General features: G+C 47.5%; 1 long non-coding RNA gene across 1 annotated transcript; it reads right to left on the reverse strand.

Annotated features, from left to right (window-relative positions):
* Window positions 1–4604: 4604 nt before the first annotated feature.
* LOC103886033 lies at window positions 4605–15723 on the reverse strand. The gene is made up of 4 exons (XR_649430.4): window positions 7498–15723; window positions 6873–7011; window positions 6530–6651; window positions 4605–4617 (listed from the first exon to the last, which is right to left on the reverse strand). It is a non-coding gene; the product is annotated as an uncharacterized LOC103886033 (long non-coding RNA).
* Between the last annotated feature and the right edge of the window lie 7629 nt (window positions 15724–23352).

Genomic DNA, 23352 nt, shown 5'->3' on the forward strand with positions numbered 1-23352 from the left:
CTCAGAAGGTGAGATACAAAGAGTCACTAGATGCAAATATATTAAACGCTGGATATCAGTTAAAGGTTCCTTGTTAGTTTTAACAGCCCGTCTAAGATCATAGTACTGACCCAGTAAAGCATTTAAGATGTGTAAATGCAGCACACCATTTGTCCTGGGAAATAAAACACTAAAGATTACCTTATTCCTTGAACTATTAACTTTTAGATTATGTAATGTCAAGTTTTGTTTATCATGGAAGTCAATTTGCCACTTTTCCTACTTTTCTTTCAAAAATCTGTTTATGTGCACTCTCCCGTTCATTGCAAGAAATAACCAATGAGATTGCTATGATGCGTTTTGCCTTTTAACAGATATTAAATGTCTTGGCTGAAATCACGCAGCTGTCTAGGAAGGCGAAAACCACAGGCTGGGATGGACTCTCTGGAGTCAGGGAAGTGGGAGGGCCTCTACCAGAGGGGATGTGAACAAGATTTTGAAAGAAACAGGAAACAGTCCATTGCAGCTTTAAAATCTTGGTTTTAAAATACACCGGCCAGGCACAGTGACTCACGCCTGTAATCCCAGCACTTTGGGAGGTCGAGGTGGGCAGATCACGAGGTCAAGAGATCGAGATCATCCTGGCCAACATAGTGAAACCCCAACTCTACTAAAAATACAAAAATTAGCCAGGCATAGTGGCGGGCGCCTGTAGTCCCAGCTACTCGGGAGGCTGAGGCAGGAGAATCGCTTGAACCCAGGAGGCAGAGGTTGCCGTGAGCCGAGATTGCAACACCGCACTCCAACCTGGCAACAGAGCGAGACTCCATCTCAAAAAAAAAAAAAAAACAGACCAACAAAAAAAAGCACCAGTGTGTTAGCTCATTTTGCGTTGCCATAAAGGAATACCTGGGGCTGATCAGTGTATAAAGAAAAGAAGTTTATTTGGGTCTCCATTCTACAGACCGTATAAGAAGCGCAGTGCCAGCATCTGCTTCTGCTGAGGCCTCAGGAAGCTTCCATTCATGGTGGAAGGTAAAGGGCGACCAGGTGTGTCATATGGTGAGAGAGGAAGCAAGAGGGAAGGGAGGATGTCCAGGCTCTTTAAACAACCAGCTATCACATGAACTAATGGAGTGAGAACTCACTACCATGAGGAGGTCACCAAGCCATTCATGGAGGATTCACCCCCATGACCCAAACACCTCCCACCAGGCCCCACCTCCAACATGAGGGATCATATTTAAACATGTAATTTGGAGCGGACAAATATCCAAACCATATTATTCCATTCCTGGCCCCCCGAAGTCCTTCTCGCATTGGAAAATACAGTCATCGCTCCCCAATAGTCTCCAAAAGTCCTAACTCATTCCAGCATCAACTCAAAAGTCCAAAGTCTCATCTGAGACTCAAGTCAAGTTCCTCTCACCTATGAGCCTGTAAAATCAAAAACAAATTGTTTATTCCCAATATATTACTACAATGGTGACACAGACATTGAGTGAATATTCCCATTCCAAAAGGGAGAAATTGGCCAAAAGAAAGAGGCAACAGGCCCCATGCAAGTCTGAAACCCAGCAGGGAAGACACTAAATCTTAAAGCTTCAATATAATCTCCCTTGACTCCATGTCCCACATCCCGGGTACACGGTTGTGTCGGGTGGGCTCACAAGGGCTTAGGCAGCCCTGCCTCTGTGCCTGCTTTGCAAAGATCAGCTGCTGTTCTTGCTCTCACAGGGTAGAGTTGAGTAACTGTGGCTTTTCTAGGCTAACGTGTAAGTTGCTAGTGGTTCTGCCATTCTGGAGTCCGGAGGGCAGTGGCCTTATTCCCACTGCTCCACTTGGTCGTGCCTTGGTGGGGGCTCTGTGTGGGGACTCCAACCCCACATTTTCCTTTGGAACTACCCTAGAAAAGGCTCATCATGGGGGCACTGCCTCTGCAGCAGACTTCTGCGTGGGCACCCAGGATTTCTGATATATCATTTGAAATCTAGGGGGAAACTGTCAAGCCTCCGCCACTCTTGCATTCTGCACACTTGCAGACTTAACACCGTGTGGAAGCTACCAGGGCTTGCAGTTTGCACGCTCCGAAGTGGAGGCCTGAGCTCCTATTTGCGGCTCTTTGAGTAGAGGCTGGACTTGAGATGGCTGGGATAGGGGAAGCAGCACCCCAAGGCAGCACCGAGTAGCAATGCCCCTGGCCTTGTCCCTGAAACCAGTCTTTCATCTTAGGCCTCTGGGCTTGTGATGGGAGGAGCAGCCTGGAAGATTTCTGAAGTGCCTTTGAGGCCTTTTTCCCATTGTCTTGACTGTTAGCACCTGCTTCCCTTTCAGTCATGCTAATCTCTCTAGCAAGTGGTTGCTCCACATGCCTCTTGGATTCTTATCCCTTGGGTTCCTCTCCTGAAAATGTTCTTTCCTTCTCCACCATGAGTCAGGCTGCAGATTTTCCAAATTTTTACACTTTACTTATCTTTAAATTGTAAGTCCCAACTTTAAGTCATTCCTTTGCCCCATATCTAATCGTAGATTGGTAGAAGCAGCTTTGCCATTTCTTAAATGCTTTGTTGCATAGAATTTTTTTTTCCTCCAGATAGCCTAAGTCATCACTCTGAAGCTCAGCCTTCCACAAAGCCCAAGGACATTGGCGCAATGCAGCCAAGTTATTTGCTAAGGTGTAACAAGGGTGACCTGTGCTCCAGTTCCCAATAAGTTCTTCATTTTCATCTGAGACCTCATCAACCTGGCCTTCACTGCCCATATTTCTATCAGCATTTTGGTCATAATCATTTAACCAGTCTCCAGTATGTTCTGAGAAATGAAATCCTAAGCCCTTCCCCCCACCCAGACAACTGAATGACCCCCTCTTGGCCAAGGGGACCCCAAAGAAACCTTAAAACTGAGTCCTAGCCATGATGAAATAGGAAGTCAAACGTGCCTCATTAGAGCCCCTCCCTTGCTAACTACCACTAGGCTTTCTTCTCTAAAGGCTCTAAAGGGGAAAGGGGAACCCTTTCTCTTTTTAAAAATTATTTTACTTTAAATTCTGGGATACATGTGCTGAACGTGCAGGTTTGTTACACAGGTATACATGTGCCATGGTGGTTTGCTGCACCTATCAACTTGACATCTAGGTTTTAAGGTATTTGTCCTAATGCTCTCCCTCCCCTTTCCCCTCACTCTCCAACAGGCCCCAGTATGTGATGTTCCCCTCCCTGTGTCCATGTGTTCTCATTGTTCAGCTCCCACTTTTGACAACACGTGGTGTTTGGTTTTCTGTTCCTGTGTTGGTTGCTGAGAATGATGATTTCCAGCTTCATCCATGTCCCTGCAAAGGACATGAACTCATTCTTTTTTATGACTGCATAGTATGGTATATATGTGCCACATTTTCTTTATCCAGTCTATCATTGATGAGCATTTAGGTTGGAATCAGCCCTTTCAAAAGAGTCACCTCACTACTGATTTCAACCAACCACCTGATGCTGGCCCTCCCTTTTGCAGTTTCAACAGAACAACCAACCAGCATTCCTTCCTGATAAGAGACCACCAACCACTGAGAGGTTCTGGTCAGTCTAGGGAGGCTGTGCACTGACTGAGGGGTTTTGTGTCCTCTGCTTCATCTTTTGAAGTCAGAGGCCCAAAAACTCCCCCCTCACATCTTGCTAACACTACCATTTTTTGAACATGGGACCCCATGAAGGGGCTTGCAGGTCAACTGTGCATGTGCGTGTTTCTTCCTTCGTAAATATTCATGGCTCCTCCTATAGCTTGCGAATATATATTTGGCCACCTCACTCAGCACCAATCCTTGTTTTATTTTTCTGACACTCCAAGTGCCTGTTTCTGGCTTCTGTCCAGAGGCTATGCTTCCCAGTCATTCAGAGTGGCCACCCTGCAGGCTGCAACCATTTATGAGAATACAGCTCTCCTTTCCACATTTACGAACCTCATCATTCTTTGGTTGACAGTTCCAAATTTCCCCTCATCTTCCTGTCTTCTTCTAAGCCCTCCAAATTCTTCCAATATCTGCCAATTTACTCATTTCCAAAGCTGCTTCCACACTTCAGCTATCTTTATAGCAAAGCCCCACTCCTCAGTACCAATTTTCTGTGTTTGTCCATTTTGCATTGTTACAAATGAATACCTGAGGCTGGGTAATTTACAAAGAAAAGAGGTTTATTTTGACTCATGGTGGCGGCGAACATTACATGAAGCACAGTATGCAGCATCTGCTTCGAATTGTTGAAGGCTTCAGAAGTGTCCACTCATGATCGATGGCAAAGGGGAGCAGGTTTATCACAGTGAGATGGGGGAGCAAGAGAGAAAGTGGGGGAGATGCCAGGCTCTTTAAACAACCAGCTCTCCAGTGAACTAGTAGAGTGAGAGCTCATTCATTCCTGGTGAGCAGGGTACCAAGCCATTCATGGTGGGTCCCCATCATGACCCAAACTCCTCCCACCAGACCCCATCCCCCAAACTGGGGATCAAATTCTCATATGAGATTTGGAGGGGACAAACGTCCCAACCATATTGGGAGCATCTCAGCTCCAGATTAATACCAGACTAGTAGAGGGAGGAACACTGTGGGGTCTTCATGCTAGCTGCTTTCCATTGACATTTTCCTGGCCTCCAGACCTAGAAACAACCAAAAATAACTTGGTGAATGTACTGAAGTTATTTATCCACCATTTACTGAGACCGCAATGTTGTAAAAAAGACAGACCTTAATACTAGGTTAAGCCTAGTGATACTGGAAGATTTTGTTTAATGTGCTATATTTCCAGCATCTTTCCAGAATCATCTGTCCCAAAACAGAAACCATCTTGTTTCCTGGGCATGCTATCAGAATGGGAAAATAACTAAATTTTTCTTCAAAAAATAATTGCAAAATCCACATGAATGAAATACATTTTTAAGAAGTGAAATAAGAGATAAAAATAGCTAATATTTGAGGCCAAGCACTGTTCAGTATATTGTACATCTATTAACTCATTCAATCTTCACAATAACCTAATGAGGATGACAGTATTTCTATCCCCATTTTGCAGATGAGGGAACTAAGGGACAGAAGAGCTAAGAAGCTTGCCCAAGTCACACTTAAGAGGCAAAATAGAGACCCCTCACCCCAGAAGCAGGCCTCCATGGTCTATGTCCTTAACCACTGACCTCTCCTGCCCTTCACACATACCTCTGTTAATCAAAAGAATAGGTCCAACAATGACGACTTCACTTCCTAAGTGAATCCATAGGTTTAAGGTAGTAACAGGCTACATTATAGACCTTAACAAATCATATTGAAATTCTTCTAGAAGAATAGTCGATTTAATATATCATACAACTTTAAAATAATGATGGGCCTGGTATGGTGGCTCGTGTCTGCAGTCCCAGCACTTTGGGAGTCCAAGACTGGAGGAGTCCCTTAAGCTCAGGAGTTTGAGACCAGCTCTGGCAACACAGTGAAACCATCTCTTTACATTTTTTTTTAATTAGCCAAGCATAGAGGCACATGCCTAGCTACTCAGGAGGCTGAAGCAGGAGAATCACCTGAGCCCAGGAGTTTGAGGCTGCAGTGAGTTATGATCACACCACTGCACTCCAGCCTGGGCAACAGAGCCAGACCCGGTCTCCAGAAAAAAAAAAAGATAATGTCACACCACATTTTCAGACACAAACATATTACCTAGCAGTCATTATCAAAAGCCTGTGCTAACTGGGTTAAAATCAGAAACCTACCTGGTGATTTAGGATGGAAATCCAGAAACTGTGCTATGGACTGAATGTTTGTGCCTTCCCAGAATTCATACACTGAAGCTTAGTCTCTGATGTTATGGTACTAGAATGTGGGGCCTTTGGGAGGTGATTAGGTCATGAAGGTAGAGCCCTCATGAATGGGATTAGTGCCCTTTTATGAGGGATCCCAGAGAGCTCCCTCACCCTTTCCCCATCATGTGAGGATACAAGAAGTCAGCAGTCTGCAACCTGTAAGAGAGCGCTCACCAGAATCTGATCATGCAGGCACCCTGATCTCAGACTCACAGCCTCTAGAACTGGGAGAAAGAAATTTCTGTTGATTTTAAGCTACCTGATCTATGTTATTTGTTATAGCAGCCTCAGTTGACTAAGACAAATGGATTCAATTTTGTCGTAAGTTCTTGGTTTCCAGTAAACCAGAAGTAACTTGATAACGCAATGCTGACTGCTGGGATTTTTTCAGCCAGGTCCTCTCCAGCTCCAAGAAATGCTGGACTGACCATGTATTTTTAGGGACTCTCCTTGCTCCAGAGCCTGAAGGACTTTCTTTTTTTCATGGTCTAATCTTCATTCCTCTCACAATAACACAGAGAGGTCACCAGAGTCTCTCTGAGAAGAACAAACCTGGCCCAATACAGATGAGCTCATCAGTCACTCAGGGGCCTCTTCTCACCCAGAGTCCCCCAGAAATCATGAGCTTCTAGGATGGGCTCCCCAGAGCACTTCCCTTCTTATTTACCAGGAAGAAGGTCTTAGAGGTTACTCCCCCAGTCTTCTTTCAGGCCCAAAGCCTTACCTCTTGCCTCTGCTTCCATTTCTGCTAGGTTCTCTTATTCCAGTCTGTACACATCAGAAGCCATCAGGAGCCGAAAGAGCCATGGTGAGTTGTTGTACATTTTCCAAATGAACAATGAATTCCTAAAAGAAAACCTCAACTTGCAGCCTTCCTGCCCCCAGGAACTCCTAGCAGGAGAGCCCAGGTTCCAACAAAATGCATGGCAGCTGCTGCCCAGCCTCTGAGAGAATTAATAGGCATTAGAGCCTCAAGTGACCGCAGAGCCACATCCTGTCCAGCCACTCAACAGCTGGCAATCTCCCCTTTTCATAATGCCCTTTCCGCTGTGCCCTAGGGGGCTCACCTCTTGCAGCCTTGACAGTGCAACTCTTGCCAGGTCCCAGCAGGAATGAACTGGAAACTTCCTGGGTTTCCAGCAGCTGCTGTGCTTCTGAACTGACTCTTCCTTGGGGGTGGCAGGCGCCCTGCCTCCTTCTCTGCAGCTGTGGGTTTAGACAAAGTGCATTAGGCTTCTTTCCTCCCCCAGGCCAGCAGGGTTTTAGCCCTACCCACTTAGGGGTCATTTCCACAAAATAAATATCCCCCCAGCTGATAAATTCTCCCATTCTTCCTTGATACGGGGTCTCTTCAGAAACACAACAGCCTAGGTTTCTTCCTCTTTCCCACCCAATCTGCTCACTCACCTCCATCTCACACTGCCACCCTCACCCCCAGCACAGCCACCAGAACACCAGTCCTAAGCTTCAACTGAGCCCCTGGGCTACTTCAGCATGTTCTCCTCACGTTTATACTCACATACATCTTCCTACAATTTCCCTCGCCCTTTCAGGGGCTAACGCTCTGTCTCTTTCAGAGAACATTAGCTATTGCTCAGGAATATTGTGCAACGACTTCACTTAATTGGAAAAGTATTCACTCTTGGTGGTCCCCAATGCCCCCAGGCCTCAGCCATAGGATGTGGCTCTCACCTGGACGGTAGACACCTTGCTTCAATTTTCACTCTTCGCCCCTGGAAACCATCGGCTGTTGGGGGTGAAAGGAAACTCTATAGTACTATACTGAGGTGACATTTCCACCACCAACCATCTGCTTGGGTCCCTCATAATTCTCCACCGGAGACTGTGGCTGCCTTCCTCAGGGATTGCAGCCATCTCTCAACACCTCGCCTTCCTCCAAGACTGGTGTCATCGCGGAGTTCTGAGGAATTCACTTTCCAAGCAAGAAGGTCTTGGATCCTCATGTCATCTTCCTCCAAGACTGGCATCATCTCGGAGTTCTGAGAAGTTCACTTTCCAAGCAAGAAGGTCTTGGGTCCTTGTGTCCTTGGTCCCAGAAGGGATCTTGGTTGGAAGATGTATTCTTGTCAGCTGCCAGCTCTCGTTACAGTGGTGAGGGTGAGGGACTGTGCAGCTATACAAAACGAAGTAACTTGGAAAAAGTGCCCTTATGGATGAGACTCAATGCCCCAGGCATCCTCCCTCCTCATCATGGGTTGCTCTTTGCAAGTGAAAGTCTCATGCAGTAGATCCCCTGTGCCTTCCTCTCTGGCCCTGACCTTGACAGGAGACCTCTTCTGGTGCCTCCTGGACCACCTGCTGCCTTACACCTGGGCTCCATACCAGAATCACCAGCATCCACTCAGAGGACACTGGGCAGCTGAAACACTTGTTTTTTGCCGGGGCCAGTCTTAGTCCAATAGGGTTTCCAGGCACCCACAGCAGCTGCCCAAGCAGCAAATGTCAGTCAGTTGTAAACCAGCCAGGTAAGACTCACACTTTGGCTTCCCTACATGGACTTTGCTTTGGGAGAAATTCCAAGATTTCAGACTCTCAGGGCCCATGGTCACTGAGCTCAATGTCCCCAATAGATCACACCCTGCAGCTGCACCTCTAAGAGCTTGTGCTTCTGCCAAAACAAAAGCTTCTACTAGATGGGTCAGATCCATTCTCTGACTTGATGCAATGGCCCCTGTCCCTTCAGTCTGTCCCTCAGCATCTAAGTCAGTGGAAATGGGATGAGGCACAGATGTAGAAGGAAGAACTAGATGGGTCAGATCCGTTCTCTGACTTGATGCAATGACCACTGTCCCTTCAGTCTGGCCCCTCAGCATCTAAGTCAGTGGGAATATGATGAGCCCCATATGTAGAAGGAAGAACTGGAAGGAAGGAAAGGAAGCCACCAGCTTCCTGCTGAGTCTTGATTAGGGCTCCTGGACAGACATTCTCCTCCTCCTGTGGCAAAAACTGTTGGAATTAACATAAAACCACTGAGCCCAAGCTTCCTCAAGTGTAGAATGAGGACACTGGACTCCAGAATATCTGAGTGCTTCTCTGTGATGAACAGAACAATGCCCCGACAAAGATGCTCATGCCCTCCTCCCCAGAATCTGTGAATATGTCATGGTGCTTGGCAAGGGGGAAATTAAAGTTGCAGGTGGAATTTAGGTTGCTAATAGGCTAACCCTAAGATGGGGAGATTCACCTCAATTATCAGGGTGAGCTCACTGTCATCACAGGGGCCCCTATAAATGAGAGAGGGAAGCAAGAGAAGTAGTGTCAGAATTAGAGATGAATTTGAAGAAGCTGGCTTTTAAGATGGAGGAAGAGGCCATGAGCCAAAGGACGCAGGTGGCCCCTAGAAACAGGAAAAGGCAAGAAAAAAGTTCTCCTCTAGAGCCTCCTGAGGAGCACAGCCTTGCCAACACTTTGAACTTTACCAGTAGTTTGAACTTCTGTCTTCCAGAACTGTGAGATAATAAATCTGTACTGTTTTAACCCATTTATCTTGTGGTAAATTTGTAACAGCAGCTGTAGGAAACTAATTCACCCTTATCCCTCACATCCACACCACAATCTCCCTCTTCTCGCCGGCATTCCATCTCCTCTGCCTCCAAGTCACAGAGCCCCAGGTGCCACAATGGCTATGGAGTCTGCAGTGCAACCTCATTGCAAATATTTGTATGCTCAGAAGAAAAATACGAGTACAACGTCCTATATTTACGAGGCCCTTACTACTTTTAAATCACTGTCGTTCAAAAACAAAACAATTTTTTTCAGCGTGTTCTTATGTGCCAGTTACTGAACTGGTTTCTGGGGATGCAAAGACACATGGACGTCATTGTTTCCTTCCAGGAATTCACTTGGAAAAAGAAACACGGGAGACACTGCCTGGAATCCTTGATGCCTCTGAAGTTAGAATGGAGTTGGATTAACCCAGCCTCTCTCTGTGGAAACAGGAAACGGCTAGAAGAGTGACATCAATCATCCACAATTGCTTCAGCCTCATAACATTGGAGCAATGGTGTCAGACTTGATGCAGAGACTACCTGGGCGTATGCGGTTTTTTTTTTTTTTTTTAATCTAGTGAAAAATTCCAAGTCACAGTCATGACACTGAACCATCAAAAGATTGTTTCACGTTTTGGTTTGTGTTAAATGCTCTTTGTACTTTGCTTTTGTTAGAGATGGCTGGAAAATTCTAGTAACAAGGAGTGCTAGAGAAGAATCACTGCTTAAGAGCAGGATCTCGAAGAATACAACCTTTGCCTCCTATCTCCTCTCCGGTTTCTGATTCTCAAAAAGACACTTCAAACTGTTGGATATTCTTTATGTAGATGAATGGGACAAACTCAAACTTGAGCGTTGATCTTTTTTTTTTTTTTTTTTCCTGAGGCATTGCCATTAGGACTGGAAATAAACATGTTGCATGGAAGACTTACTGACAAAGGAACTTTAACTGAATTCCTCCTCTAGTGCTGAATAGTGACTGCTGAAATGGCCAGAGTGGCAACATATCAGAAGGCAAACTGGCATTCCTATTAGATGGAATGTCCAGAAACCATAATTTTTTAATGGGGTTGACGATTGCCTGCTTCTATAAGAAGATAGGTATTTTCTGTATCTAGCCAGATGAGACCACACATTTAGAGTTATAAGACAGATTGGCAAGATCAGAACTACAATTACAAGCTACCCACAAACTGTTGCGGAGGCGGACAATCTTTTCTGGATGCTTTCTTTAGCCTGAGTTTCTGAACCTACTACTATATAAAGGCGTACTGCCAAGACACAGCGAAAAAAAAAAAGGCCCTGGTGGCTTCAAAGATTTTGACATTGGAAACTTGTCCCAGTACCTGAAACACATAATGTCATGTGTCAGTGAGCTCAGCCTGGAGCCCACACCTTGGCCATCTGCCCAGAATTCTCACCCCGATTCTCTAGAACTCTACTGTTCCTTCTCGGGTGGACTACTTTTTGATCCCAAAGGGCAATGTCAATGGGGCTTTGATGCAGCTGAGACAGTCAAAAAAAAAAAAAAAAAACAGAGTACACGGCACAAGAAAGTTTAGAGGACACCTACTTCCAGATAGAAGAGCTAAGCTCCTCATGTGTCCCCATAGAGATGCAACTCTATGAGTTTGAAGACCCAGCTGCCAATTGTCAATCACTGTCACGTCAGAGGAGCTAGCAAAAGACGCTACTAACAATTATGAGAATAAACATTTCCTTGTTACTTTAAAGTTTTCAGATCATCTGTTAAAGCTGATAAGGCCATTGACATCTGTTCTGTTCATTGTACTCTGTCTCCTCTTTTACTTCCCTCCCGGTCCCTATCCTTTGCCAACTATGTTGTTTGCCAGTTGTCTCCCAAGGAGGATAGGAGCAGTGATTTCCCGCACATATATCTTTGCAACTTTTCCTACAGTGCCTCTTGGCATCCATCCTCCAGAATTTGCTTCTCCTGCAGTGATTCTACTAGTTCACTCTTCCTTGGAAAGACCACTGCCCTTGACTCTCAAAGTGGCAACAATTTTCTCCTTTCCCCTCATTCATCTCAGCACAGGGCTCTCCATCGGCTTTAGAGGGAGCTGCAGTCATGGAGCAATTCAGCATGCTCACACAAGCAGCAGCATACAAAATCATTGACCATGAAGCCACATGGTCTGAACACCATTGTCAAAACCAAGGACCCAAAGAAGTACGGCACACAGGCTTGCCCCTGGGTAAAATGGAAATGGAAAATGGAAATGTCACCAGTAGAGGACAGCCACACTACAGACTGAAATGGTGCACCATGTGGGCTAGGGTTGGTCTATGGAGACAGGTGAGCCCTCTGACATGGGCTGGCTGGAAACATCCTTATGAACAAGGAAAGATATATAACATGGGTGTTCGAGAAAAAGAGCAGCTCAGCAACAGACAGAAGGAGGCAGGAGAAAAGAGCGTTCACAGCATGTTCAACAACGTAGAAGACCTTTCCCATGGGATGATAGGGAGTGTGTAGGAGAAATGGAGAAATGGAATATAGAAAAGATCACAGGGGCCAGACTATGGTGAGTCTTCACAAGTTGAGCTAAAGAGATAAGACTTTATTCTGTTGGCAGTGGGGAGTCATTGAAGGGCTTGAGAGCAGGGGTGGGGCGCTTCCACTGCGTGAGGTCTAAGAAAAATGACTCCAACAGGGTCCGTAGCATGGACAGGTAGAAGGAGGAGTCTGAAGTCAGAGAGACTGCAATGGGCTGAATGGTTGCCCTGAAATAATTCATGTCCACCCAGCACCTCAGAATGTAACCTTATTTGGAAATGGAGTCTTTGCTGATGTTCCCACTTAAGATGCGGTCATACTGGATTGAGGTAGGCTCTGAATCCAATAGTTGGTGTCTTCCTAAGAAGAGAAGACATGCAAAGAAGAAAAGAAGGCTATGTGATGACGGAGGCAGATATTGGAGCCACGTGTCTAAAAGCCAAGGAGCAACAGGGATTGCTGGCAGCCACTGGAAGCCTCCTTCATAGGCTCCAGAAGGAACCAACCCTGCTGGCACCTTGGTTTCAAACTTACGGCCTCCAGAACTGTGAGAGAATAAATTTTTGTTGTTTTAAGCCACCTAGTTTGTGGTCATCTTTCACAGCAGCCCTAGGGGACAAAATGCAGAGGCTAATGAAGAATCCAGCTGGAGTGCAGGATGGGGTAATGCCACCTGGGCCCAAAACTATGCCTTGGATAAAACCGTATTTGAGAAGCATAATCAACAGGAAATAATAGCTGGGGGACAAGAAAACTGTAAGAGCAAGGTATGACTCCAAATTCACAGAGAGTGGACTGGAGCTGCCCGTTTCACTCTGGTGCCAGCCCTCTACGGTGAACGTCAAGGAGGCTTATGTTCCTTGTAGGTGCCCCTGAGGGGTAGGGACAAAATTTTGATTCCCAAACTTGAGAGTCAGACTGGAAACAACCCAGGGGGACATCTGGCAACCCTAACCCAAAGACATGTGACTACGTATTGGAAGTCAAATTATCTTATTTCTCCTTTTTGTCCTGCATTTTTTAAGAAACTAAGTCATCTAGAGACTTGCCCTGTCTACAGCAGTGTAGAAAAACCAAAGAGGAGTTCGCCCTTGAGGCTGATGTGGTAAAAGCAGGAATTGTTCAGAGAAACCTAAAGCGTAGGTGAATGTTGAGGGAATATCCTATTCTTCCCAATGTTCAGGTTCACCCTTCAGTGCAAACTTTCTAAAATCTGGGGTTTATGAATAAGGGAGCCCTTGGTGTCCCTTGCCCCACTCTCAGCTGGGTGCATGAAAGCAGTCTTTATTCTCCTTTCCCTAAGCAGCACAGCCCAGCATCAGAGGACACAAGGACACAGGCTCCTACCCCAAGCCTGTCCACGGGGCAAACTCTAGAGAGAGGGGCATTTTGCTCACCCAAGAGCATTTACCACCAGCACCCCCAAGCCTGTTCCAGGAACCCCTTTTAGTGCACCAGTAAGTTATCAGAAAAAGAATACCATAGTCTCTTTGAGGGGAAAAAACAAAAATCATGCCTGTGTGCCAATTGTCCCTCGACCTCAGGTTCTGAATCGTTCATGGCCTTCATGCTTCTCATGGCCTGGGGCCCTCCCCCTTCCACCTGGGGGTTTCTGAAAAATGAAGAATCCTGTCCCTGGACTTTGCACCCACTGGCAATGTAGCCACCTCAAGCCACACTAGATTGTCTCCTCTGCTCTTCTCACAGGTCAGCCCTCCCTGGGGACTCAGAGCTGACCTCCCTGGAGCCATCACCTAGTGTCCTATTTTTCCCCTGGAGCCATCACCTAGTGTCCTATTTTTCCCCAAGATATTACTTGCACCCTTTAAAAGTTCAGTTCACAATGAGGATTAGAGGCCCTCGCACGCACCTTTCACCCACTAAGTTGGCACCGTTTGAGAAAGTGAGTTTTAGTAACACAGGTAGAGGGCTTAGGCGGGGATACAAACATTCTCGTGCATTGCTAGGGGATGTCAATCGATACAGATTGTTCTGGAGGTAAAAATCTGATATTGGATTTTTTTTTAATTTGTGCTACCTTCTGACCCAGAAATTCTGCTTCTAAAAATGTATTCTAACAAAATGAAGTATGTATGCAAAGATTCAGCCAGAAGGACATTCATCATAACCTTATGTATAATAGCAAAATAAAATAGTAATATCCAAATATTCAAGATGGAAAGCTATTGTAATAAATATTGGAGAGGGAGACCCTGTCTCAAAAAAGAATAAAAATTAAAAAATAAATAAATATCAGAACATTTATGCAATGGAATATGATCTAACTACTAAATTTGCTGCTTGTAAGGGAGTGTCAGTTGCCTCCAGGGAGCAAAAATGAGTGAGCTCCAAGGCAGAAAATAAAAGGGACAACCTTCCCGTGAACACGCCTTTGTACCTGTTGGATTTCAAAGCATTTGAATCCCAGATATGAGATAGAGAGGTCAATAAAAGTTTACAGGATGTTTTGGAAGAAGAGTAGCATCGGCAAGAGAAAGGTATTCATGAACTATTAAGTGAAACAGATACGTTGCAAAATAATGCACTAAGTGATACCATTTCTACTAAAACACAAAGCTGGAAGAAGTCCAGAAGGAAATTACTCTGAGGCTGCACAGGATATGTTTCTAATGGACAGAATTACAGAAGTTTCTTTTCTTCTATGTATTTTTCTAACTTTGCTACAAGGAACATGCCATGTTTCGAGGAGAAAGAGGAGCAACAAACGTTCCTTTAAATTCTTAGAAAACGCTCTAGTCACAAAATGTGAGCTCGGCACTTTCTCTCCTTCTTGTCTCAAACTCTTATGAGGAACTGAGACACTCACTGTCTTCCACTTCCTCATCACCCCCACCCAACCCAACTCTACCCCAAAAAAACTGCCTCCTCAGCCTGCTGAAGTCTAGCTTCCATCCCCACTTCTCCTGTCCCCCAAACTCATCTACCAAATGGCACACCATCCCCCTGACCATTGCCAAATCCACCAATGCTTCCAGTCCTCCTGTCACTGGCCTCTGTGCCACATTTGTGTTCAGTGGGTTTCACTAACATTCATTTAGCACCAAGTATATGTCAAACATAGTGTTAGGCACCTGAGGGAGACATCAGCCCTTAAGGCTGGTCACTACCCTCAGCAGCCCATTCATAGACTGTGAGAGGAGAGAGTGAGTGAAGACCCCCAGAGTTTGTGAGGGACAGCCCTCTTCTTCAGCAGCATCATGCTCCCCAGCCCTCCAGCCCCGGCCTCCTCTGCCCCTGTCTTGCTTCTCCACCTGCCTCTTATAATCTATCCTCAGGAATATGTCCTTGCCCACTTTTCCCCTCACCCTTCTGGCACTATCTATTGACTCTGGTTTAGGAAACCTGTGAAGGTTGATATCCAACCGCCCAGCCTGGCCAGGAGCAACAGACACCTGCACTTTCATCTCCCTTGAGGCCACAGAGACCGAATGTCATGAACACCCCCACCTCCCAACTCTGCTCCTTTTTTAGTTGGTGGCATCTACCCAAGACCACCCCGAACCTGCAACCCCTTCCCTCCTCCCCACTAGTCCTCCTGCCCTTCCCCCACCCTCACTGGGGCTTTTCATCTCCTGCCCCATTCATTGCAGTGGCCTCCTCTTGTGCCCCAAACTCCTGGCTTCACTTGGGTCTGTCTGTCCCCTGCACACAGCAGCCAGCAAGCTCCATCCAAAATGCCCATCTGGCCCTCTGGCTGTCCTTCTTCCCAGAAGAGCTCACAGAATAAAATCCAGGCCCAACAAGCCTGTCACCCCTTGCCCCTCATTCCTTCTGCAATCCTACCATCCACTTGTTTCCTCAATACTCAGTTCCCCCAGTATCCTCACCCTTGCTACGTCACATGTCAGTGCCTTCCCCACGCTGGGATCCCCATACCCACCCCACCCCTGGATTCCCCCACATCCCACTCCTGGCATGACTTAAGCGCTTTCCAATGCTCAGGCTCTCCCTGCTCCAAAACCTTCTCAAGGACACGGGCCCTGGATGGGGAGCCCTCCTCTGTGATCCTGTCACTGCCAGAGCAGAGCACTGTTACACTGAGGTGACTAATGCATGTGTGCTTTCTCTCCAAATCAACTATCGGCCCCTCTAGAGCAGTCATTCTGGATAATAAATCCCTGTAGGCCCAGCTCTTAGCACAAGACCTGACTGCTACCATCAAAGGAGGAGCCAGCAGAACGTTGGCCCAGGCAGTGGAGCTATTTCTTGTGTCTGAAAGCACGGCAGGCCCAGTGAGAGCTGTTCATAGATGTTCCTTTGCCCGTGTAGTAGCTGAGGCCCCGGACACCCCAGTGCCCAGGGCTGCTCCTGTGTGTCCCTCTGCCTGTGGCTCAGCCAAACTCAGCAAGGAGCCCAGGCCAGGCTCCACTTCTCTTCCCAGGGGCACAGAGTTGATTTGCAAGGGCTTGGTCTACCAGGAGAGTGGGGCTGGGGGTCTTCTGGCAGGAGAGCCCCTCTAAGCCTGCCCAAACCTAACACGGGGAGTTGGCGAGCAGAGCGCCAGAAAGGCCCTGGGTCCTGAACCTCCATTCTTAAAAGGCCTTAAACCATAGGCTCATATCCAGTGAGGTCCCACCTGGCCAGCATATTTTTCTGCGTGCTAAAAAAAAGCAGGGCTTCTTTCCACCTCTAAAATGGTCTCAAGAGCTGATACAGGAGAGGCGGCAACACTGGGGAGCCTGGGGATGTCAAAGATGGGGGCAGTCTTTCCTCCAGCTCCCCTTCCCGTACCGCTACCAGCCCCACAAGGACAGCAGGACCCAGCAGCCCTGGGAGGCAGAGCCAGGGGTGCCAGAGGCCCGGCCGCCAGAGTGAGAGGGTGAGGTGTGCGCCTCAGCCTTGGAGACGTTCGTCTCCTCTCACTGTTGCCATGCAAAGGTAAAAACATTGATTAAATCCAGCACCTAAATCCCTACACAGCCCTGCCCCATCTATGTAGGCTGCATGCGCTCAGCCGCCTGCCTGGAAGGACACGAGAGCTACGGCAAAGAATGAGCAAGAGCAGCAGGAAAGAGAAGGGCCACAGGAGGGCCGAAGTCCCCCAGCCACAGAGCCTCTCTGCTGGGTCTGCCTGGGCTCCCCCATCAGGTTTTTCTTCAGTTAAGACAGAGACAGCCCCTGGAAAATGAGAAGCAGTGACGGGGGGCTCTCACACGCAGCTGTGGCTGTCCTGAAACTCTCACTGGGAATTAAGCTATTAGGTTGATTCATCACATATTCACTCTGCGTTTCTGGTATACTAGCTGCCAGGTCCCCATAGCAAGGTCTGAACCCCAACAGCCTTGGAGCCTCATAGTCCACCTGGCTGCAGAACCCAGGCACCAACTGCTGAGAATCTTCAGGAGAGAAAATTCCGATGGCAGTTGAGAGCAACGGTGGAGCAGCAAAGTCCCCATGCAGCAGAGCACACAGACCTGGGAGGGGTGCAGAGGTGGCATCAGCCCTATGAGGGCCTGCAGGGGAAAGCTGATGGGAGGGAAAGCGTAAGCAGAGATCTGGGCTGGAGGCCTTCCAGGAAGAAGGGAACAAAATCAGGAAGGAGAAGATGAGGCCACCCACTACCCAATGGCTCTAGAGGCAAATTCTGCCAGCCTGGGTGTCAGTTTGCAGGCCTGCCCAGTGTTGAAAACTCACAGCCTTTGAGCTAACCACCTCTCTCCTACCCCAAAAGCAGGAGTTATGGCTGCCTCTGGTGCTGAATGGTGGACACTGTGAATCAAGATCAAATTCATGACAAACTCACACCTTTTTTAAAGAAGCAAATCAGCAACTGCCAAGTCCAAAGGAGCTGGCCAATGATAAGACCAAGGTGTGGGTGTGTAGAAGAGATGTCTGCGCACAGGTGTGCTTCCGCATGGCCATCCAATTGTGGACAGGGTGATGGTGCACTGAGCCCCAGAGAGTCTGCCAAACATTTCCAGTTCAGGATGCCTTTGGGATCTCAGTAATGCTTTGCAGTGCCCCTAAGCCAAAAGAAATAACTAGTAGTTCTGTTAATACGTAGTCAGGTCCAAACAACTCAACACATGGTATCTGACAGATGCCACTGTCGCCACTTTGAAAATTTTTAAATATTCTTTGGCAGTCCTGTGAGCTTGCTGCAGTGTCCTAGGGGGGCACATCAGCGCAAAATTTGAGAGCCACAGACTGTGGATTGGGAACCCTGGTTGAGTACGGCAGCCCTTACTCCCTACTACCAAAGTGAGAGATGGCAGACATGTTTGTCTCCAATTTTAGTATAGTAAAATTTGTTTGAAAGAGCCAGTGGGGTTTCTGAGTTGTTTTATTTCTCCAGCTGTATACTAACCAGCCTTCTCAGAAATCTTTGTCCGTGAAAAATAATTTGACTCAAGTCCACACTATGAAAATTGAATGATTGGGCCGGGCGCGGTGGCTCACGCCTATAATTCCAGCACTTTGGGAGGCTGAGGAAGGTGGATCACCTGAGGTCGGGAGTTTGAGACCAGCCTGACCAACATGGCAAAACCCTGTCTCTACTAAAAATACAAAAATTAGCCAGGTATGGTGGCGCATGCCTGTAACCCCAGCTACTTGGGAGGCTGAGGCAGGAGAATCACTTGAACCCGGGAAGCAGAGGTTGCCGTGAGCCGAGATCACATCATTGCACTCCAGCCTGGTCAACAAGAGTGAAATTCCGTCTAAAAAAAAAAAAAAAAAAAAAAGGTTGAATGATCGAAGGGTGTTTCCAAGGGATTCCGTTTTTTCCCCATAAACACAGAAGTTAAAGCTGCAAGATGTACCCCATTTTGTAGCAACAAATAGCAGTGAAGACACATTTCAGATAGTTTCACTCAATCTCATCCAAGCCATCACTGTCCTCTATTCCGTGTCTCTGTTTCCATGCTTTCTCTGACAAGATTAGAGCCTCATAGAGGCCAAAGTTTGTGGTCTCAATTCTTCCCAGAGCCCCTCACCCGGGCACAGTGCCAGCTAATGAACAAGTGTTCAGCAAGTGCTTGCAGAAACAGTCGTTGACGACACCCCCTAGCCAATGCCCTCCGCTGTTTGGAAATGGTCGCTATTGGGCAGTCACTGCTGCTTAAGGGTGTGCTCAGACATTATGGCAATGACAATAACAAGGTACCAATGGTCTTTCTCCTTCATATGAGCGCAGGAGTGAATCCCTGAGTTGGGATCATTTATTGCTATTCCCAAATGGCAATAAGTAAACTGAAATTGAAAGCAGTTGAGTCCCAGGTCTGAGAAGTAGCCTAGACTATTGACTTAGCCCTAGCTCTGACATCAGAATCCATAACTTTTCTTTGCCCAGTTAATCTTCCTCCCCTCTTGGTGGTGTATTGAAGGCCAGAGAGATAGATGCAGGTAGCCCTGGGAGGGAGAGGGAAGAGAATGAAGGAACAAGGGATGGGGGAGGGAAAGGGAGAGGACTGACCATCAGTGGGGACAAAAGGGATTTTGAAAGAAGCAAAGAATAATGAATGCTTTAAAAGCTGGAGCTTTCCTTTAACAGGAAAATCCTAATTTCAGTTATTTCTGCAAGCTGCCCGCACCACAGGAACAGACACCTTTGAACAGCACTCTTTCTGGATTCCACAGTGATTAACAAGCACAAATCATTCTGAAATCTTTAGGAAAATCACTCCTCTAAATTAAGCATGTAGTATATTCCAGACAGTGTGCTAGATACTCTGTAATTTCTTAGTTTAAAAAAAAAAAAATGACATCTCCCTGTGTAGCACCCCTACCAGCCCAACTCAGGAATGGCCTCGGCAGCACACCCTTGTAGCCAGTGCCCAGCCGCCCAGCAGCATGAGGGAGCACCCTGTGTGTGCACACACACATTCATATTCTTTCTCCTCTCTCAGCATTCTGGATGCTATTCTCAAATCCTCGATGATTTGTGGAGCATCCCGGCAATGAATGATAAAAAGCCTTGCACTCTTTTTCTCTGACAAGAAAAGAACTTGTAGCTATCAGAGGTGACTGCTTTGAGGGATCCAGCAGGGCCTGCCTCTCTCCAGACCCCTGTGCTTTCCCTAATGATCTTCCAGGAAGAGGGTCCCCAAGCCCGGCCCCTCCCAGTCTTCCAGGGGCTCTTGAATTTCATGCTTTAGCAAAGGCAAGTACTCAGCCCCGACCTCAAATAGCACCACGCCCCAGAAGACCACTGACATTTGCTGACCAATTGCTGTTTTCTCATTCTACCTTAGCACTATCCAGTTCTCCCAAGTTCTGCAGGGCTGTCTTTTAGCAATCTGCACGACTCAGATGCTAACGTGAGGGCACAGAGCAATGAAGAGCCATGGCATTTAGACAACCAGAATACGCCTAGGGGCTTCTAAAGAAGGTTTCCCACAACAGCCCTTCCCACCCAAGGCCAGTGAGGTGCTCACCTAATTCTGGGAGGGGCCCAAAAAGGCTGTCAGGTCCATGAGGCCAGCGCAGGGCCAGCCAGAGCCTCAGTTCTGACTTTTCCCCACATCAACTTGCTCTTTCTGGCTCCTCCAGGCCCAGCTGGGCCTATCAGCAATGAGTTTATCCAGGCTAATGTTAGTTGAACTTTCTTGACTGCAAAATCATAGCAAGAAATACATTTAACAAACTTTGCACTGCCTCCCCACAGAGATATTTAGATATAATATAGGTATAGGCATAGGTATGGATAGACGTATATATAGTGGGAAAAAAATACCCTTTTTTAATACCCTGAGGTTTTTGTTTCTAATCTATTGTTTTACAATGCTGGCAGTAAACCACTAAGTTGATTTCACAACCCACTAATGGTGTGCGACCCACGGGATGAAACTCTGCTGTATGAAATAGGTGATGTTTTCTTTGGCCTTGCTCTCCAGAAACAGTTTATTCTCCAGGGATACTAAGGAAAGTTCCAAATTTGAACAGATCCAAGAGTCAGCTCTCCACCAGCAGGCTAGCTGTTCAGCTGTGTATGGAGGTTTTGCTCCCAGAAAAGCCTCGGGGAGATCAGGCTGGGCATGCACAAGGCTGAGCCCACATCCCTTTTCATAGCTGTCCACAATGAATCTCATTCCAAGTACTCTCCACCCACTTCTTCTCTCTTCTCTTGGTTTACAAGATTAAGGAGTGAATGCCAGCTGAGCTGAGAAGAGAATGGGCATGGAGAAGATGGCCCACGAGAGAGAAAGGGAAGGTTGAGTGCTGCTCCTGTGTGGAGCTGGCGCTGCCCCAGGGGCGGTGCCAGCCAGCCACCGCAATCTGCACAGACCTGGGCACCAGTCTTTGCCCACCTTCCCCCTGCCAGGCAGAGGGCCCCACCGTCTTTCAGATCCCACTCTTCTTTTCTCTACTCAGAAAACCTTTACATAGCAGGGACCATCCCTGGCCCTGAGATTCAAGTGGAAGCTGGGTTGTCACCCATACCTCCAAATGGCTGGGGTCTGGGGACACCTGAGATGGCATTTGAGGAGGGTGAGATCCTGGGAATCACTTGAGGAGGGAGTCTTCTAGTTTGATCAAAGAAATTTGCTGTCCTCTGGCTCTCCCCATATCCTCGCCACCCCCTGGATGAGCAAAATAGGAGAGAATAGGAGGACCTGAAGACAGGGGCACACCCGCACACACGTTCTTTGCTCCACCCTTCTCTGGATGATGAAAGTTGCTCTGTGTTGGCTTCAGGCATTCACTCAGCTTAAACGGATGATATTTGTTGCGTTGGGACATGATTTCCAGCCCTGCCTGCTTCCTCACTGACCTGCAGCCAGCTCATCTGGCCCCTGGACTTGTCCTCGAAGCCTGACTTGGTGCCACCAACACTCTGCACAGTGATCGTGATTCCCGCTCAGGTCGCTCTGGGGCCGGGACTGGGTTGCTATTCCCTGTGGATGAGTATGAAGAGTTTTCCTTCTCCCTCAAGAATACGAGGCACCACTTCTCAACTGTCTTCTTTCCTCTCTCCATTTCTCCCCACTCGCTTCATCTCAGCCCAGGTTTCTTTCCATCCCAACTTGACGTTGTGTTGAGTTTGTGGCCCTCCAGTTGAAGGTTATAATTTTCGGGTAAACCCACAAGCCAGCAGCAAGCACCCCGTCTTCAGGCCCTTTGTGCAAAGCTGAAGCTTCAGGGAACCCCAAAACACAATCCATGCCCTCAAGGAATTTACAGTGTCTTTGGAAAAACGCACAAATCTAGGCACACATACAAGGCAGCAAGAGGAAATTAACCCGTTTGCAAGCTCTGTATAGAAGGCCTGGTAGGTAGGAGCATCTTCAGCCTCAGTCCAGGGGAGGGACCCCCAACTGTGGAGGGAAAGTTAAGTTGGAATCTGAATGAAATCTGATTCTCAATGGGGGAGCACCTTACCTAGCAGGTCAAAGGAGGTGGGGGTGCACACGAAGTGTTTTGAAACAATTGAGGCAGTTTTTAGCACGGAATTGGAAGGTGTGCAGAAGAAAGTGGGAGCAGAGGCCTCAGAGGGTCTGGTCCTCCACATCAGTCACAGAGTTAGGACTTGTGGGCAATGGGAAGCTGTAGGAGGTTCTGTGAGCTGGGGAGCCCCAGGTGCTCCATGCTGAGGGGAGAATGGAAAGGATGAGAAGGCTGCAGCCTGGAAACAGGGAGGCCAGTCAGGAATCTGTGTGCAGACACCCCGGCGCCTGGCCCCCCACATCTGACTGATCTGAAGGCCATGACATGAGAGAGCATGTGTGGGTGGACAACCCCCTGCAGAGGCTGGAAGAAGGATGTGTTGAATGTGCTGGGGTCAAAAGTGACATTCAAGTTTCTGGTTTGGGAGAACTGGACCCCATGACACAGTGAAGGTCAGACATTATTTGAGAGCACAGTCAAAAGGAGTCCTTTGCTGGAGCCCTGGGCCATGGCATTATAGGAAAATGCTTCATCCTTGACGGACTAGCACAGAAATCCTACCCAAGGGATAAATCTGCTTCTTTACTTGTTTTTTCCTCCTCTCTTCAGGCATCACAGACTTGCTTCTGGGTCTCGGGCATCATTCTGCACCGCGAAATACTACTGTCTCTCTCAGTTGACAGATTTGCAAGCAACCGCCCCAAATGCCTGGTGGCCTAGGCAGAGGTGGAGCCACACCTGATGCAGCAAGATCCAGTGGCTCACAGGACACAGGGCAGGGGTGCTGCCTGGAGCCCCACTGGGCCCTAAACTGACTTGTCCTTGGGAAACAGCAGGGCCATTTCTCTTTCTTTCTGTAAGCATCAGCAGGAAGCCCCGCAGCTTCACCTCCCTGTGCTTCAAGCCGTCCTTCTTGATCAGTAGGTTGCTGAGAGCAACAAGGACCTCTGCAGAAAAGTGTGTGATGCTCAGGAATGAGGCCAATCCTATTTCCCCATGGTCTGAGCCTCTGTCTACTTTTGTTCCTCTCAACACACAAAACCAAGTCTTTTGGTTAGAGATCAAGGGACCACTCTTGGTGATCAGGTTTTCCTCTGAGGTGTCATTTCTAATCACACTGAACGGCGGAAGGAGGTCATTGCGTTTCTTTCCTGTTTTGTGTTTGATGCCAGG

The sequence above is a fragment of the Papio anubis genome, chromosome 7 (assembly GCF_008728515.1).
Source record: "Papio anubis isolate 15944 chromosome 7, Panubis1.0, whole genome shotgun sequence".
In the NCBI taxonomy this organism is placed as follows: Eukaryota; Metazoa; Chordata; class Mammalia; order Primates; family Cercopithecidae; genus Papio; species Papio anubis.